This window comes from Apodemus sylvaticus, chromosome 6 (assembly GCF_947179515.1).
Source record: "Apodemus sylvaticus chromosome 6, mApoSyl1.1, whole genome shotgun sequence".
Classification (NCBI taxonomy): Eukaryota; Metazoa; Chordata; class Mammalia; order Rodentia; family Muridae; genus Apodemus; species Apodemus sylvaticus.
The window spans coordinates 45,958,512-45,977,515 of NC_067477.1; positions in this window are offsets into that span (position 1 = coordinate 45,958,512).

The window sequence follows — 19,004 nt, forward strand, 5'->3', positions numbered from 1 at the left end:
CAGGGAAGCCTCATCAGAGGAAGGTAGTCTCAAAAAATAAAGGCTTCTGGGTTTGTTTTGGAAGAAGAGACTCAGGATTATGTCCTGGCTCCTACAACAGGAGACCTGACATTGGATTGGACCATCCAAATACTAAAGCTATAATTGCATGTTGTGGGCAGGGCAGGTTTGGTTTCCCACGGCCACATCCTGTGCTGGGTGACAGTGCCACACGAAGCAGCACGGACAAATTCGCTCAGCTCTACCCCCTGAGTAGGCACAGTAGAAGCCAGGAGGCAAGGCCCAAAAGCAGAAAGCAAGTTATACTGCTGCCCACAAGCCCACTGGGGCAGGTTTTACCCAGAAAGACCATTTTTAATGAACAGGGAGCCAAGCCACGGAAACTGTGCTGGCAGTAGGTCCAGTCTGTGGAAAGCAATCTCCCGCATGAAGAAGACGGGGTGGGAACAGGTGAGGAGGCACCTAGGTGGACCGGCCAGCAAACACCTAAGCTGCCTACGCTGTCTCTCCACGCTTGCACAGGAGCATCAAACCATCTCTGATCACTGAAATGTGAGGGTCCTGGGCCAGCCCTTTCCTGGGGCCTTGGCACTGCAGCCTGTTGAGGGAGATGGCTCCCTCCCTATGAGAGCAGCTGAATAAAATGGAAGAATATAGCAACATACAGGCCTACGGGAAGGAAGAGGCATCAAAGGGAGAGAAGCTGTGGTCACTGAGCTTTCAGAAGGCAGGAAGGGAGATGACCTTTGAGAACGCTCCTCTGGAGTGCCCCCCCCCCCCAGTGATGTCACCAAGGAATGGAGCCCGGGACCCATCTCTCTCTCTGCCCTCTTGGGAGACTGAGAAATGGCCCTCGCCAAGTTCCTTTGAGGTCTGGGACTCCAACACACTATGCCAGAGGTTCCTCTTTCTTTACCATCCTGAAAATTCTGAATTTCAGGCCCTCATTTACAGGAAGTACTCAGTGAGCCCTTTGGAACATGTGTAAAATTTGCTTATGTCATTTAAACTCATTAAACCCACTTACTGTGAGGTGCTTCTGGGCACAAAGGAACACATTTCTCACCCTTTGGGTTTGGTGTGGACTCCTGCACTGTCTTGGAAAAGGGAGATGCCAGTCAGCTGGAAAACAGCCTGTCTGCCCCCATCTCTACATGGACATGGGTTACTAAGACCTGTCTAAAGATTGGGAAAATATATTCAAGCAACTTAAATCCTTATGGAAACAATTTTATTAGGATTGCCTTTGCTAACATAATATTTCTTCATGGGGGGGGAAAAGGACCAGATTTTGGTTTTTATTTTTTAGACTTTGAAGCAGAGTCTTGCTATGTCATAGAGGCTGGCTTCAAACTGTCTGCCCTGCACTGGGATTACTGGTAAATACCTCCACATATGGTTTAAAGTCATTTTAAAAGGACTGGAGAGATGGTTCAGCAGCTAAGAGTGCTTGCTGCTCTTCCAGAGACTTGTTGCATTCCCGGCACTTTGTTACCACGTGTGACGCCAGCCAGCATAGGCCAAGAGCCTAGTAAAGGCTTACTCAATATTACTTGCATTTGTTTTGAGTGGTGATTTTCTTCTTCCTTCCTTCCTTCCTTCCTTCCTTCCTTCCTTCCTTCCTTCCTTTCTTCCTGTGTTTTGTTTGTTTGTTTAGTTTTCTTGCGTGTTTTGTTTTGGTTTTTTTGTTTGTGTGTTTGCTTGAGACAGGGTTTCTCTGTGTAACAGCCCTAGCTGTTCTAGAACTCTTTGTTGACCAGGCTGGTATTGAACTCTCAGAGATCCTTCTGCTTCTACCTCTCTGCCTGTGCCTATGATGGTATGCACCAGTGTTGGTTTTCTATATAGCTGTTTTTAAAAGGGATTTGAGAACTATGTAGGAGACAGAGCTACTCCGTTAGCTTCCTGCCCCTTCCTTCCTGAGTCCCAGGCAGACATGGCTGATCACAGAGGTGTATCTAGTATCAGGTATACTCTTTCTCTCCCTCCCTCCCCCTCCCATATTCTTCCCTTTCCTTTTGGCTTCCTTTCTCTTCATCCCCTCCTCCCTCTCCCCTTCTTTCTTGTATGCATATTCACATATATGCATGTGTGTGGAAGCCAAAGTTCAACACCATGTTGTCCTTCAATGGCTTCTCTGCCTTATTGTTTTTAGTAGTGAAAAACAGGGGGAGACTTATTCAATGTGGCCACACTGGGAAGAGGAACAAAGAGATCTAGCAATTCCCCCAAGCCCATTTCGGGTATCCTGACTTGAGGGTAGGTTTTATACATTAATTTATTTTTATATTATTTTCATTTACTTATTTTTAGTTGAGTCTCACTGTGTAGCCTTGCCTGGCCCAGAACTCAGTTTTCAGACAGGTTGGGTCAGAATTCCCTGAGCTCTGCCTGCCTTTGCCTCTTGAGTGCTGGGACAGCACATCCCCTGTGGGTAGGGTTTAGGCTGAAAGCAGGAGCTATGCATAACTAGGCTGTGTGGCTAAGTGTGATCCCCTGCTCACCTCTGTCTTAGCTCCAGGTCTCTCAGGTAATGTCAGTGTCTCCTGCAAGGTCAGCTGACAACATTTAAGTCTTTGTAGCTCCTTTGCAAGTCCCTAGGATTTCCGCCATTTTCTTTCATGGTAAGAGATTCCTGAGGAAAATACTAATTTGGAGAGACCCATTCTTTCAGCAGTCTGACCGACAGATAAGGGAGCACGATCTCTTTAGAATACCGCCATTCCTGCCAGACAGGCTGGGCACGTGTCCCAGCTCTTTATTTATAGCACCTCAGCTTGAGGTGAAATATGGCTGTACCCGAGACGTAGTATAAACAGAACACAGGGAGGAGACAAGGCTGGATCCTGCTCAGTGTCAGACGAGGCTGCATGAGAACCAGCTCTGCACAGCCTCCTGGCTTCCAGTCACTCTGGGAAGGCTTGGCACGAGCAGTTCTGTCTCTACAGATACTCACCAAGATCTCAAATGTAGCTCTCCTGGCGTTTCTGTTCACCCTCTGAATGCGTCTCCATTCCCTGTGGAGCTGGGTGAAGACCTTCATTCCCAAAGCTGCTGCTTTGCCCTTCTTTCAAACTATATTGTGCCCAAACTTCCTTATGAATTCTGTTCCCAAATTCCTACAAGACCAAGAATCTCTAACAGGAGTGGGTTGTGGTAGCGCATGCCTTAATCCCAACACTGCAAGCAGAGGCATGTTTGTGGTTTCCAAGCCGGCCTGGTCTACCTAGAGAGTTCTAGGTCAGCCAGACGTACATAATAAAGAGGCCCTGTCTTAAAATAGAAAAAGGGGGAGGGGCAGAGAAAAAAGCCATAAAAAGGAACACTGATCCTCAGAAAAAGTTTACATGTTAAAACGCATAATTTCATAACGCAACATAACGTCTTCCCTCTCAGCCTCAGGCCTCTTCCCTATTTTGTGGGACAGGCTCACTGATGCGCTGGTCAGCAAACACAAGGCGTCCTCACGTCTCTGCCTCCCCCACACTGGGTTGACAGGTGTGTACTGCGGTGTTTGATTTTTACATAACTTTTGGGGTGTGGAGCACAGACTCAGGTCTTCATGCTTGCATAGCAAGCACTTACAGACAGGGCCATCTCCACAGCTCTGTTTTGTCTTTAAATAGATAATCTTCACATTTTTTGCTAGTCAATTGGAGATTGGTTATGATAAGAAAAACAATCTACTACCAAGGGATAACAAGTCTTTTTGTTTTGTTTTTTTTATAACCACATCTATTATCTGAATTGGCAGACGTCACCTCTTACTCTAACAACTTTTCATTTTACTTGCCAAAACTGTCTTGAAATGTGCTGCAAAGGAAAACAAAATTCTCAGTCAAGGGAGGTTATCTTTGGCATTTGTGAAACCAGGCACCAAGAGAAGAGACTGACAGTTGGGGAGTGGGCCAGAGGTCAGGGTGTTAAATTCTCATTCTAGAGCTGGACACAGCATGTGACAAAGCTGTGGTGTCTTGTGACAGGTACCAGCTATTCCTCCTGGGACCTTGGGTATCATTTAGCTATGGAGGGACAAAAGACAATCTGTCTTTTGCTTAGAACAAAAGCCTTGACCTTGTATCCTAAGAGAGAGCTGATTCTTCATTCAGCAGTCTCTCCCTAGCCCAGCTTTGAAATAAAAAAAAAAAAAGACTTTGTATTAATGATGCTGGTTCTTTTTTTGTTCTCTCTGTCTCTGTCTCTCCACTTCCAGAGATGCATGGTGCCCAGGAACGTGCATTAGCTCTCTCAGGATCCTCGGCCTCTGGGCTGGGGCAGATCCCATTAGTGGGACCACCATGGCCTTCTTGTGTCTCAGAGAGGCTGATTTGTGTAGAGTTTGCTCTTCATTTAGAGAAACATCTAAGACAATAAACATACTGCATGAATGGAGACTACATGTGCAGATTAAAGGTGGTCCCTGTCCCGCTAGGGACACCTGGAGTCAACCCGCCGCTACTCCTCAGTTGTTCTGGGTTTCAGCTGGCTGCCTTCCTAGCTGGTCACAGAAAACTAAGTCATTGCTTTCAGGTTTGGAACACCTCGAGTTTTCCTAGATGACAGTTCAGAGCAGAGTTAAACCAGGGCAAGTGTTTGCTTAGTGCGCTTCTCTGTGATTTGGGGTGACATTCCTAGACTCTCTAGAACTAGGACTCAGGGAAGGAGTTTCCCTCTGGCATGTTTGTCACTCAGGGGATGTCCCACTCTAGCACTGCCCTTTAGAAAATGGTCTTGAGGGTCTGCAGAGACGATCGCTCAGGGATTAAGACCTCTTCCAGAGGTCCTGAGTTCATTTCCCAGCAACCACACGGTGGCTCACAACCACCTGTAATGGGATCTGATGTCCTCCTCTGGCATTCAGGCATACATGCAGATAGAGCACTAGTATGCATAAAATAAGAAATACATCTTTAAAAAAATGTAAGTTCACAAAAAGAAGCGAGAGGAAATGGGCTCGATACACAGGTAAACAAACCTACGGAGATTCCTACGGGATCTCCTTGCAAGACAGAGGTAGAGCTTAACCGCAGGCTTCTGGTAATGGCAATAAAAATCCTTCCAACAGAAACAGAAGGATGACTTGTGGGACAAATCACTTGCTACACAAACATGAGGACCTGGATTCAGAGATCCCAGCACATATGTAAAAGCTGGGTTTGTAGGCACACACCTGTAACACGCCTGTCACATAGCCCTAGCCCTAGCCCACTCCCACGGGGAACAGCTCAGATTCAGGAAGAAGAACCTCACTAAAGAAATAAGGTTCCGGGGCTGGAGAGATGGCTTGGCAGTTAACAACATGTGTTGCGCTTGCGGAGGACCCAGGTTCAGTTCTCAGCATCCACGTAGGGCTTCACAGCTCTTGGGATCCAATGTCTTCTTCAGACCTCAGCAGGCACCAGCACACGTGATACACATGTACACAAACAGGCTCATGCTGAGTCTGGAGTCCGCTGCCATCAGCCCCTCTGATAAGCTGCCTGTCTGAGGGCCCCTCTTCTCTTCGGTGTCACTCACTGCACTCCAGCCCTGCAGCATCTGTCCCTGAACCTGAGAGAAACTCACTCCCAGCCTTCCTCAGCTTTGCCTCTTCTCCCCACACTTTCTTTAAGGCTCACTGAAGTATCCGGCCTTCAGTTGGCTGTCGGTGATTTCAAAGGCAAAAATCATCAACCAGCAAAGCCCTATGTCTTTCTTAGTTAGGGTGTTACTGCTGTGAACAGACACCATGACCAAGGCAACTCTCATAAGGAAAACATTTCATTGGGGCTGGTTTAAAGACTCAGAGGTTCAGTCCATTATCATCAAGGTGGGAGCATGGCAGCACCCCAATAGGCATGGTGGAGGAGGAGCTGAGAGTTCTACATCTTCATCTGAAGGCTATTAGGAGAAGACTGTCTTCCAGGCAGCTAAGATGAGGGCCTTAAGCCACACCCACCTTGACACACCTACTTCAACAGGGCCACACCTTCTTCTAATCGTGCCACTCCCTGGGCTAAGCACATAAATATTATTATATCCTATGTTTACATAGTGATTGAAACAGAAGTCCATGTCTATTGCAGGGTAACCAAATGAACAGCTTTTGTTTCTTCTCTTCCTGTTAGGCTGTAGGGTCTGCAATTGCAAAAACCAAATGTTATTTGTTTTTCTGAGCACCTCCCACAGGGGCTCAATGATGGATAGTTGAACTGAATGCAATTTATTTTAACTGAATTACACTGGCCTCAGAATAACACAGAATTCTGATATGAATTCCATCCACAGTGTGTTATGAAGATTATTTGTCATTACCACGTGAATATCAAAGCATCAGTAAACATATTTTTTTATGAGCCACTTTCAGCTTTAAGATCCATTACTTAGTGATTGCTGGGTATGGTACCTATGATCCCAAATTCAAGACCAGCCCTGGACCTCACAGTGAGTTCTAAACCAACCTGGACCAAGGTGTTGTGATTTTATCACAAAATCAAAATAAAAGGGCTAGGATGTAGCTCAATAGAAAAGCACAGGCCCAATGTGTACAAGGTCTTGAGTAAATCTCCAGACATCATGAATTCTGCAAAAGAAACCATGTAGTTGGGCTGGAAGATGGCTCAGCGGTTAAGAGCACTGACTGCTCTTCTAGAGGTCAATTCTTCTAGAGGTTCAATTCCCAGCGACCATCTGGTGGCTCACAACCATCTGTAATGGGATCCCATGCCCTCTTTTGGTGTGTTTGAAGACAGCTACACTGTACTCATATACATAAAATAAATAAATGTTAAAAAAAAGAAAGAAAGAAAGAAAGAAAGAAAGAAAGAAAGAAAGAAAGAAAGAAAGAAAGGAAGGAAGGAAGGAAGGAAGGAAGAAAGAAAGAAAGAAACCATGTAGTTGGTATCTGTGCCACATGCAGAAGCCCTGGCTGGGTTCAGGGGTCTTGGTTTTATGACATATAAATGTGAAAAATGTGTGGTTGAGGTGGTTCCATCATGAAGGGAGTTGCCCCTATGCCTGATGACTTGGGTTCAATCCCCAGGACCCACATAGTAGAAGGAGGGAACCAACTCCTGTTCTTTGTCCTTTGATCTCCAAAGGATACCCTGGCATGCTCACATCCCCTACACACAAACAAAGTAATAAAAGTAAGTAAAAAATTTTAAGTGATTATAATGAGGCAGTTTTGAAATTATAACTGAGTCTGTGTCTAACAGAGACACCATGAGAACCTGAACTTTTGTGTGTGTGTGTGTGTGCTTTTTTTTTTTTTTTTTTTTTTTTATTGTTTGGAACACCAAAGTAACCCAAACTTTACATTTAAAATTAACTTTTTAACAAATATGCTGTATATCATGTTAACAATACAAATCATACCAAGGTTCCAAAAGGCAAACACAGATGTTGATTCAATCAAAACAAAGACTGGAGCTGCCCCCATCCTCCACCTTCTCTCCCAGATGACCGACAGCTGCAGATGCCATACTGAGCACTTAGACAAAGCGCTCTGGGTTTCAGCTCCTTTGGCCCAAAAGATACTAAATCTAGTATTCTTTAAAATCTAGTAATAATGAATAACGGTTATATGTCTAGTCATTTATACTTTCAATGATCATTACTATTAAAACAATCAAAATGCTCTAAAACATATGATGGAAACTTGGGTCCTTCCAAATTCGGAGTTGTTTTCCGGGAGGGTGCAGGGGGAGGGCACCCAAGCTCAGCTGCTGTCTCCAAACTAACATTCAAGCTCAAGTCTGAGGACAGAAAGTTCTCAATAGCAAAGAATCCCAAGGCACTCCACTATCCTTCCCGTTACAGTCAGGCCTCAGCATGAAATCCTGGTCTGCTTAACATCTAGTAAAGTAGCCTGTGCTACTTCAAAACTCCTGGCACACATCAGGAATAGCGTGAGAGCCTGAACTTGACCCTAAGTTTAAGACGGCTTTTTGTTTGTTTGTTTTGGTTTTGGTTTTGGTTTTTTGGTTTTTTCAAGACAGGATTTAACTGTGTAGCCCTGGCTGTCCTGGAACTCACTCTGTAGACCACACTGGCCTCAAACTCAGAAATCCGCCTGCCTCTGCCTCCCAAGTGCAGGGATTAAAGACGTGTATCACCACTGCCTGGCCCGGCTTTTTTTTAAATTTTAATTTTTTTTTTTAGATGGCTTTGCAGTGTCAATAGACCTCAGGATCCTTCTAGAGACCTTTCCCACAGGCTCTCCCATCCATTGTGATCCTAAGACTACAGGGGGTGGGTCGTGGTGGTGCCTGCCTTTAATCTCATCAGCCCGGATGCAGGCTCAAGGCCAGCCTGGTCTACAGTGAGCGCCAGGGACAGCCAAGGCTACACAGAGAGAGCCTGTCTCAAGCCTGAGAGCAAGCGAACAAAACAAACAAACAAACAAAACAAAAAGCATCCAGTTCTCAGAGTCTTGCATACATCATCCCCAGTACAAACTATGAGCAGATACTACTGATCTTCCCATTGAGTTGATGGGAAAACAGAGGCAACTTTGAGGTAAAATAGCCTAACTCAGGCCTCAGATGTGGTCAAATTGGTTCTGAACTCAAACAAGTAACAGATGTATGCCTGATGGTCCCCCACAGGCTGAATAGGGAGGTGCCAGGACTCAAACCTGCCATTCTCGCAAGCCTGTCTTTGGATCCTAGGGAATCCAAATTCATCCATATTTCCACTTGTGTCTTTCAGTAAAGAGACCCAGCAAAATGCTCAGCATGTGACTACTGACCACAAGCACCTGAAGACAGATCTGCCTTTTCAGTTTAAATCGTTCCAAATTAGCCGGGCAGTGGTGGCGCACACCTGTAATCCCAGCACTTGGGAGGCAGAGGCAGGCAGATTTCTGAGTTTGATGCCAGCCTGGTCTACAGAGTGAGTTCCAGGGTACCCAGGGCTACACAGAGGACCTCTGTCTCAAAAAAAAAAAAAAAAGATTAAATAAATAAATAAATCGTTCCAATTAGCTTGGAATCCCTCCAAGAGACCGTCCCTTCCCGTATCTTAGCCCACCCATCTTTCCCAGGACTTTTTGTGAATAGTTTTCCTATATTGCCAAGCTTCCTAGTGGGGAGTTCTCCAGTTAGGCCCTGAGGTTGCCATATATGGGAAAGGGAGCCAGGAATTTTGCTTGTTGTTTCCTCATTAACATTCCAGCATCAGCCTGCTGTGGAGGGCATGCCTGAGATCTCAGCCTGTGGAAGGCCAGGCTGGCTCGTGAGCTTCAGGCCAACCTGGGCCACATAGCATGAACCCATTCAGAAGGAGAGCCAGACTCACACTATTCTCTCTTTCTCTAGCACGTCCTCTCTCCTTTTCTTAAATTTAAATTTTCTGTGCCCGAGTGTTTTTGCTCACACATCTGTCTATGCCCTACATGCATGCTGGGCTAAGTGTCTTCAGAAGTCAGAAGAGGATATCAGATCTCCTAGAACGGGAGTTACAGATGGTTGTGAGAGGACACGTAGGTGCTGGGAATTCAATCCAGTGCTCTGCAAGGACAAGTGTGCTTTACCTGCTGAGCTGTCATCTCTCCAGCCCCTGCTGGGTTTAGCATTCACCAGCTCCTTGGTTCTGTACATGGGGCAATGTCACACCCAAAGCTCAGAGAAACACACTCTCTCTTGAGAGTGCATGGATCTTGTCTCATGGTGTCCATGACAGTGTGAAAAGTCCTGGTGAGGTTACTCCTCGCTGTCTGGGATGTTAGCAGCTCCTAATTTGGTATCATTCACTGAAGGCAAAATTTTCACACTCAACCCTGTATGGTAATGCAGGCCACTGAAAAGTATTTATACAAACCTCTTTTCTCATAAATATACTTTCCAGGCTTCCGGATAGCTTCACATCCTTTCTAAGAATTGCCGCTAGTTATCTGAAGTGTTTTCTTCTCAGGAAGAAAACAGTCTCGATTTGTTCCCAAACCTGAAGAAATAGTGATGTTTGGCCACCGTGCAGCTCCTGGAAGATAACCAATGTTGATTTATTCTAAATACAGGGGACAGCAGCGTTCTTTGGAAGCCAAGACTCAGCCTGGTGATGTGGGAGCTTCTGAGCAGTCTCTGCGCCTCATCCTGTCCACAGACAAGCTCTGCTTGTACCGAGGGCTAAGCAGAGAAAAGCTGTAACCTGGTAGCCAGCCAGGATCACTATGAGCTCAAGAACTGCATGTTTTTAAACACAAGTTTCTGTAGTGATTCATTTATATCCTTTTTTTTTTTTTTTTGGATTTGTTTTTTTTTTTTTTTTTTTTTTTTTTGAGACAGGGTTTCTCTGTATAGCCCTGGCTGTCCTGGAACTCACTCTGTAGATCAGGTTGGCCTCGAACTCAAAAAATCTGCCTGCCTCTGCCTCCCAGAGTGCTGGGATTACAGGTGTACGCCACCACCGCCCGGTTTATATTTCCAAGAAAAGTAAAGTCAGACCTTTGGGAGGAGGGGTAGAATTGGGATGGGGCACTTCTGAACTTGCCTAATGTGGTGACACTACTAAGGGGCAAGGACACAATGTTATTTTTGAAACTTTCCCTCAAATTATACTTTTGCTGATTGTGATTAAAACCATGAAGTACAGCACGGAAGTAGTAGCTGTAGAAATTAAGTAAGTCGAAGTATGCTAATGCATGAAGAACTTATATTAGCCATACAGAAGGTCCAGTTAGTTTCCACTTGACGTCAATGTGTTATATGTGTAAAAATACTTATACGCATTTGTCTTGTTTGGGGTTTCTATTGCTATGATAAAACACCACGACCAAAAGCAACTTGGGGAGTTTATTTCCTCACAATTCTATACAGCAGTTCATCATCAAAAGCAGTGAGGGCGGGAACATGGGCAGGCAGGAGTCTGGAGGAGTCATGGGACAACATGCTTACTGGCTTGCTTCCCATGGCTTGCTCAGCCTGCTTTCTTATAGAACCCAGGAGAGATAGAAAAGGTATAGACATTACACATCTAAAAACATGGGAAATAAAAACCCTCCGACTGAAGCTACGAGACAGCTCAGTCAGTACGGCAGTTAGCAAGAAAGCACGCTCATTGCATCCCGGAACCCATGTTTTAAAAAACAAAAGGGGGCCTGGTGGCACCCACTTGTAATCCCAGCATCAGGGAGGCAGGCACAGGGGACATCACTGGAGCTTGAGGCCAGCAAGAGAACCTGTCTCTAGAAAAATGAAGCCCATGTGACAGACAGCACTGAGCTTGCCAGAGGCCACTCGGTGATTAAATATTAACTTTATTTCTGTATTTCCTAGGCAGAAATGAGAGAAGTGGACACAGCAGGTTATATATTCTTGATCTCTGAAACAAGCACATTAATTTTTAAGAGAGACATTCTTTCTGCTGGCTGTCAGTTCTGAGAACGAAATGGACCTAGCCCCACAATGTAACCACAGGGCGCCAGGTGAGTTCCACAGGCTGAGCCCCGGGAGGCCCAGGGGTGTTCAGTCTAATGTTTGATAATCTGTGACTTGCCTATTTTGGATCCTCATGAAAAATGTAAGAGGACACAGCTTTCAGGCCTGGTCTAACACCTCGGTAGGGTAGAAGATCATCAGGAAGAATAGCTTTAGGGAAATACGGAAGAGCATCACACGTGGCCATCTTTCCTATGTGTGGTACTAGTGTCCAGCACGGTGGAAACTTTTACTATCTGGGCTCCAATGTTGAAAATTCGGGGGCCAGTGAAATGGCTCAGGGGACTAAAGCAACCAAGCCTGGGTGTTGGGATCCACATGGTAGAAAGAGAGAATCAATCCCTGCAAATTGTCCCCTGACTACCAAAAGGCTCTGTGGCACGCATGCCACACACACACACACACACACACACACACACACACATATATACACACACACACACACAAATAATAAAATTTGGAGATATAGAACTTGTTCAGGTGATACACAGTGAGGGGCATCTGGGCATCTAGGAGCATCGTGGAGAATGTGGGAAAGACAATCTTTCAGAGCCCATGCCTTCCCGTGCAGGGCTACCTCCAGCCTGTGCTACTCCTCTTAGACAGTCTGAGAAATCTCATGGGCTCCCACAAACTACATCATGTGCATCAAAATACTGACAGGAGGGCTGGAGAGATGGCTCAGAGGTTGAGCACTTTCTGCCTTTCCTAGAGATCCAGGACTCCCAGTGTTGTGTTTATAAAAAGATAAGGAGAGAAGGAATATGTTTGGTGGATGTGCAGTCAGGTGTGGGGGAAGGGGTGCCTCAGTGGGCCCATGCTGAGGAATCCCTTCCCCCTGAGGGACCAGCAACATGAGGGTATAGCATAGAATAGAGTTTATTCAGGGCATGGGAAGGGGAGTTGAGGGAGAGGGGGAGAGAGAGAGAGAGAGAGAGAGAGAGAGAGAGAGAGAGAGAGAGAGAGAGAGAAGAGTAGTAGAAGCCGGCCATGATCACACGGATGGGGGGAAAGGAATGGGAAGGGGGGGACAAGAGGACAAAGCAAGAACAGGAAGGCAAGAAAGAGCAGCCACCCCTTTTATTTTTATTTTTTTAAAGATTTATTTATTTATTGTTATATGTAAGTAGACTGTAGCTGTCTTCAGACACCCAGAAGAGGGCATCTGATCTCATTACGGATGGTTGTGAGCCACCATGTGGTTGCTGGGATTTGAACTCAGGACCTCAGGAAGAGCAGTCAGTGCTCTTAACCACTGAGCCATCTCTCCAGCCCCAGCTACCCCTTTTATAGTGAGTCAGGCACCCCTGGTTGTTTCCAGGTAATTGTGGGGTGGAGCTTAGACAAAATGCTAACACCCAGTATCTACATGGTGGCTCACAACCAACTGTAACTCAACTTCTCAGACCCACCCCACCAGTTGGAGCACACCAAGCCTTCTTTTGATCAGTCTCGGCCTCCAGTTACTCACCTGTATCAGAGGGCTCCACTCTTGCAAGCCTGCACAGTCGACTGCATGATCGCTCATCTGATGGTCCCTTTTCTGTGGCCATCTCAATTTCAGCAACCCACTCCCTGGAGCACAGAACATTTTTATCTTCCTTGACCCCTGCTCTCTCAGTGCCCCCCCCCCTACTTCACTGGCCACTGGTGCGCTTGCGATGTGAAGCTGATTTGTATTGTGGGAGCAGGAAGGGATCTAGCACCATTCCTTCCCCACATCTGCCTCTTCTAATGTGTAGAGAGCCCTGCGTCTGGGTCCTTTGTCTTCTGTCTGCATTCTCTCCTTAGCTAGTCACACACAGTCCTGGGACCAGTTGTTTCCAAGTCTCTTTTTCCAGTTCAGCTAGCTCCAGAGAATGCGGCATTAGTGCAAATTCCAGCTAATCCATACTCCCCTCTCCTGCCACCGTTCTAAATGTCCCAGTTCAAAAGAGAACTCAATGCCTCCCCTCCCCAGCCTGGTCCTCATTCACTCTCCCCTATTTGGAAACACAGAATCCCCAACTGCTCAAACCACGAAATGTAATCATCCTTCCTTGTATCTGTTACCCCAGCAGCCAGCCAGTCAGCCCATCTGCAAGTTTTATCAACATTACCATGCCCAGAATCCATCACTGGCTTTGTCTCCTGGGAACCCACGGAGCTTTCACTGTGCCCCTACCATCCATTCCCTGTTCTCACCTCCAGCCCGCATCCCACATAACAGCCAGAGAAATTCTTTCAAACACAGATTAGATGAAGTTGCTTCTTTTCTCTAAAACACTCTCCCCAGTTCACTGTGCAAAGTCCTAACATCCTACAACTTGCAAAACCCAAAACATCTCTCACTGTCATCTCTCCTTCACCAGGAAATGCAGGTCCCATGTCTGCTCATCACCTGGAACGTTCTTGGGGCTTTGTGTAGCAGGTGCACAATAAATCCATGTTGTGAGTCAATAAACCAATGGTTCAGAGCAGTGGTTCTCAGCCTTCCTGATGCTGTAACCCTTTAATACAGCTCCTCAAATTGTGGTGAACCCCAACCATAGAATTATTATGTTCCTAGTTTATAACTGTGATTTTACTAGTTATGAATTGTAATATAATGTAAATATCTATGGTTCCCATGGTCTTAGGCAACTCCTGAGAAGGGTTGTTCTCCTCCCCCTGCTCCCCACAAGGGCTTGCAGCCCACAGGTTGAGAACCTCTGATTTAGTGGTTGAGGGAAGTATCTGAAGCACACTGTGAAGTTCTGATGGAAACCTTCCTGGGAAGGATGGATGCCGACTGTTTAGAATGGATTTCTTTCTTTCTTTCTTTCTTTTTTCTTTCTTTCTTTCTTTCTTTCTTTCTTTCTTTCTTTCTTTCTTTCTTTCTTTCTTTCTTTCTTTTCTTTCTTTCTTTCTTTCTTTCTCTCTCTCTCTTTCTCTTTCTCTCTCTCTCTTTCACATTGAAATTGTGCCTCTTATTTTTTAATCTTTTATTAGATATTTGTTTTATTACATTTCAAATGCTATCCCCTTTTCTCATTATCCCTCAGAAACCCCCCTATCCCATCCCCCTCCCCCTGCTTACCAAGCCCCCTCCCACTTTCCTGACCTGGCATTCCCCTTCACTGCCGCATCGATCCTTCACAGGACCAATGGCCTCTCCTCTCACTGATGTCTGACAAGGCCATCCTCTGCTACATATGTAGCTGAAGCCATGGATCTCTCCCTTTGGTTGGTGGTTTAGTCCCTGGGAGCTCTGGGGGTACTGGTTGGTACATATTAGTGTTCCTCCTATGGGGCTGCAAACCTTGTCAGCTCCTTGGGTCCTTTCTCTAGCTCCTCCATTGGGAACCATATACTCAGTCTATTGGTTGGCTGTGAGCCATGGGTGTTTTGATCCACTTTCCAATAAGGATCAAAGTTTCCACACTTTGGTCTTCCTTCTTCTTGAGCTTCAAGTGGTCTGTGAATTGTATCTTGGGTATTCCGAGCTCTGGGGCTAATATCCACTTATCAGCGAGTGCATACCATGTGTGTTCTTTTGTGACTGAGTTACCTCACTCAAGATGATATTTTCTAGTTCCATTCATTTGCCTAAGAATTTCATAAATTCAATGTTTTTAATTGCTGAGTAGTACTCCATTGTGTAAATGTACCACGTTTTCTGTATTCATTCCTCTGTTAAGGGACATCTAAGTTCTTTCCAGCTTCTGGCTATTATAAATAAGGCTGCTATGAACACAGTGGAGCATGTGTCCTTATTACATGTTGGAGCATCTTCTGGGTATATGCCCAGGAGTGATATAGCTGGGTCTTCAGGTAGTACTATGTTCAATTGTCTGAGGAACAAAACTGATTTCCAGAGTGGTTTTACCAGCTTGCAACCCCACTAGCAACGGAAGAGTGTTCCTCTTTCTCCACATCCTCTCCAGCACCTGCTGTCCCCTGGGGTTTTGACCTTAGCCATTCTGACTGGTGTGAGGTGGAATCTCACCGTTGTTTTGATTTGCATTTCTCTAATGATTAATGATGTTGAACATTTCTTTAGGTGTTTCTCAGCCATCCAGTATTCCTCAGTTGAGAATTCTTTGTTTAGTTCTGTACCCCATTTTTAATAGGGTTATTTAGTTCTCTGGAGTCTAACTTCTTGAGTTTTTTGTATATTTTGGATATTAGCCCTCTATCGGTTATAGGGTTGGTAAAGATCTTTTCCCAATCTGTTGGTTATCCCGTTTTGTCCTATTGTCTGTGTCCTTTGCCTTACAGAAGCTTTGCAATTTTACAAGGTCCCATTTGTCAATTCTTGATTTTAGAGCATAAGCTATTGGTGTTCTGTTCAGGAAAATTTCACCTGTGCCCATGTGCTCCAGGCTCTTCCCCACTTTCTCTTCTATAAGATTCAGTGTATCTGGTTTTATATGGAGGTCCTTAATCCATTTGGACTTGAGCATTGTACAAGGAGATAAGAATGGATCAATTTTCATTTTTCTACGTGCTGACTGCCAGTTGAACCACCACCATTTGTTGAAAATGCTGCCTTTTTTCCACTGGGTGGTTTTAACTCCTTTGTCAAAGATCAAGTGACCATAGGTGTGTGGGTTCATTTCTGGGTCTTCAATTCTATTCCATTGATCTACCTGCCTGTCATTGTACCAATACCATGCAGTTTTTATCACTATTGCTCTGTAGTATATAGCTTGAGGTCAGGGATAGTGATTCTGCCAGCAGTTCTTTTATTGTTGAGAACAGTTTTACTGTCCTGGGTTTTATTGTTCTTTCTAATCCAATGAAGAATTCAGTTGGAATTTTGATGGGAATTGCATTAAATCTGTAGATTGCTTTAGGCAATATGGTCATTTTTACAATATTAACTCTGCCAATCCATGAGCGTGGGAGATCTTTCCATCTTCTGAGATCTCCAATTTCTTTCTTCAGAGACTTGAAGTTCTTGTCATATAGATCTTTCACTTGCTTGGTTAGAGTGTCACACCAAAGAAAGTCTTTCTTTCTTTCCTTCCTTCTTTTTTTCTTTCTTTTCTTTCTTTCTTTTCTTTCTTTCTTTCTTTCTTTCTTTCTTTCTTTCTTTCTTTCTTTCTTTCTTTCTTTCCTTCCTTCCTTCCTTCCTTCCTTCCTTCCTTCCTTCCTTCCTTCCTTCTTTCTTTCTTTCTTTCTTTCTTTCTTTCTTTCTTTCTTTCCTTTTCTTTTTTTTTTTTTTTTTTTTTTTTGAGACAGGGCTTCTCTGTGTAGCCCTGGCTGTCCTGGAACTGGCTGGCCTCGAACTCAGAAATCCATCTGCCTCTGCCTCCCAAGTACTGGGATTAAAGGTGTGTGCCACTACCGCCCAGCCCTAATTTCTTTCTAATTCTCTTTATCCTTTGAGTATAGGAAGGCTACTGATTTGTTTGAGTTAATTTTATATCCAGACACTTCGCTAAAGTTGTTTATCAGGTTTAGGAGTGCTCTGGTGGAATTTTTGGAGTCACTTAAGTATACTATCATATACATATCATACCATCTGCAAATAGTGATACTTTCACTTCTTCTTTTCCAATTTGTATCCCTTCGACCTCCTTTTGTTATCTAATTGCTCTGACTAGGACTTCGAGTACTATATTGAACAGGCAGGGAGAGAGTGGACAGTCTTGTCTAGTCCCTGATTTCAGTGGGATTGCTTCAAGTTTCTCTCCATTTGGTTTGATGTTGGCTACTGGCTTACTGTATACTGCTTTTACTATGTTTAGGTATGGGTCTTGAATCCTGATCTTTCCAAGACTTTTATCATGAAGGGGTGTTGGATTTTGTCAAATGCTTTCTCAGCGTCTAATGAAATGATCATGTGGTTTTTTTTCTTTGAGTTTGTTTATGTAGTGGATTACATTGATGGATTTCCATATATTGAACCATCCCTGCATCCCTGGGATGAAGCCTACTTGATCGTGGTGGATGATTGTTTTGATGTGTTCTTAGATTTGATTGGCAAGAATTTTATTGAGTATTTTTACATCAATATTCATAAGGGAAATTGGTCTAAGGGTATGTTGTGCCTTCATTTTCATTAAATTATAAAAAGTTTTAAATTTCTTTATTTCTTGCTTGACCAAGTTATCGTTGAGTAGAATGTTATTCAGTTTCCCTGTGTATGTGGGCTTTTTGTTGTTTTTGTTATTATTGAAGACCAGCCTTAGTCCGTGGTGAACTGATGGGCTTCATGGGATAATTTCAATCTTTTTATATCTGTTGAGGTCTGTTTTGTGACCAAGTATATGGTCAATTTTGGTGCTGAGAAGAAGGTATATGCTTTTGTTTTAGGATAAAATGTTCCATAGATATCTGTTAAATACATTTGGTTCATAACTTCTGTTAGTTTCACTGTGTCTATGTTTAGTTTGTGTTTCCATGATCTGTCCATGTCTCACACTATTATTGTGTGAGGTGCAATGTGTGCTTTTGACCTTTAGTAAAGTTTTTTTTTTTTTAATATTTATTTATTTGCCGGGCGGTGGTGGCGCACACCTGTAATCCCAGCACTTGGGTGGCAGAGGCAGGTGGATCTCTGAGTTCGAGGCCAGCTTGGTCTACAGAGTGAGTTCCAGGACAGCCAGGGCTACACAGAGAAACCCTGTCTCCAAAAAAACCAAATCCAAAAAACCAAAAAAAAAAAAAGATGTATTTATTTATTTATTATATGTAAGTATACTGTAGCTATCTTCAGATACTCCAAAAGAGGACATCAGATTTCATTATGGATGGTTGTGAGCCACAATGTGGTTGCTGGGATTTGAACTCAGGACCTTCTGAAGAGCAGTCAGTGCTCTTAACTGCTGAGCTGTCTCTCCAGCCTAGTAAAGTTTCTTTTATGAATGTGGGTGCCCTTGCATTTGGAGCATAGATGTTCAGAATTGAGAGGTCATATTGGTAGATTTTTCCTTTGATGAGTATGAAGTGTCCTTCCTTATCTTTTTTGATAACTTTAAGTTGAAAGTTGATTTTATTTGATATTAGATTGGCTACACCAGCTTGTTTCTTGGGACTATTTGCTTGGAAAATTGTTTTCCAGCCTTTTACTCTGAGGCAATGTCTGTCTTTGTGCCTGAGGTGGGATTCCTGTATGCAGCAAAACAGTAAAATACTCTTAACATATCCAGTCTGTTAGTCTGTCTTTTTATAGGAGAATTGAGTCCATTGATATTGAGATATTAAGGAACAGTGATTGTTCAGTCCCAGGGGACTCAGCGTTCTCTTTGTCCTCTCGGGCACTGCATCTCTGTGATGCACAAACACAGTCAAACCACCCATACCCAGAAAATAAATAAATAAAAGTAATGTTTTTAATTTTCCAAATTGTAAGTTTCTAGAGGAGATTTTTTTAATTTTGCAAAATGATAACATTCTAATGGGACTACCCCTTTCTAATTATTACTCACAGTGGTTCTATAAAGAGAAAATTTTTATCATCAACTATTTGGGTTGCCTGGAGATACAGTTTGAAAAGGAAATTACTGCCTACTGTTTTGAGGTTTGTTGGGTTTCAAAGAGCACAGGGAAAGAGGCAAATCTCTGAAGAACAGCTGTGTTCCTCAGGAAGCAAGTCATTCAGGCTCTGGTGCAGGGGAG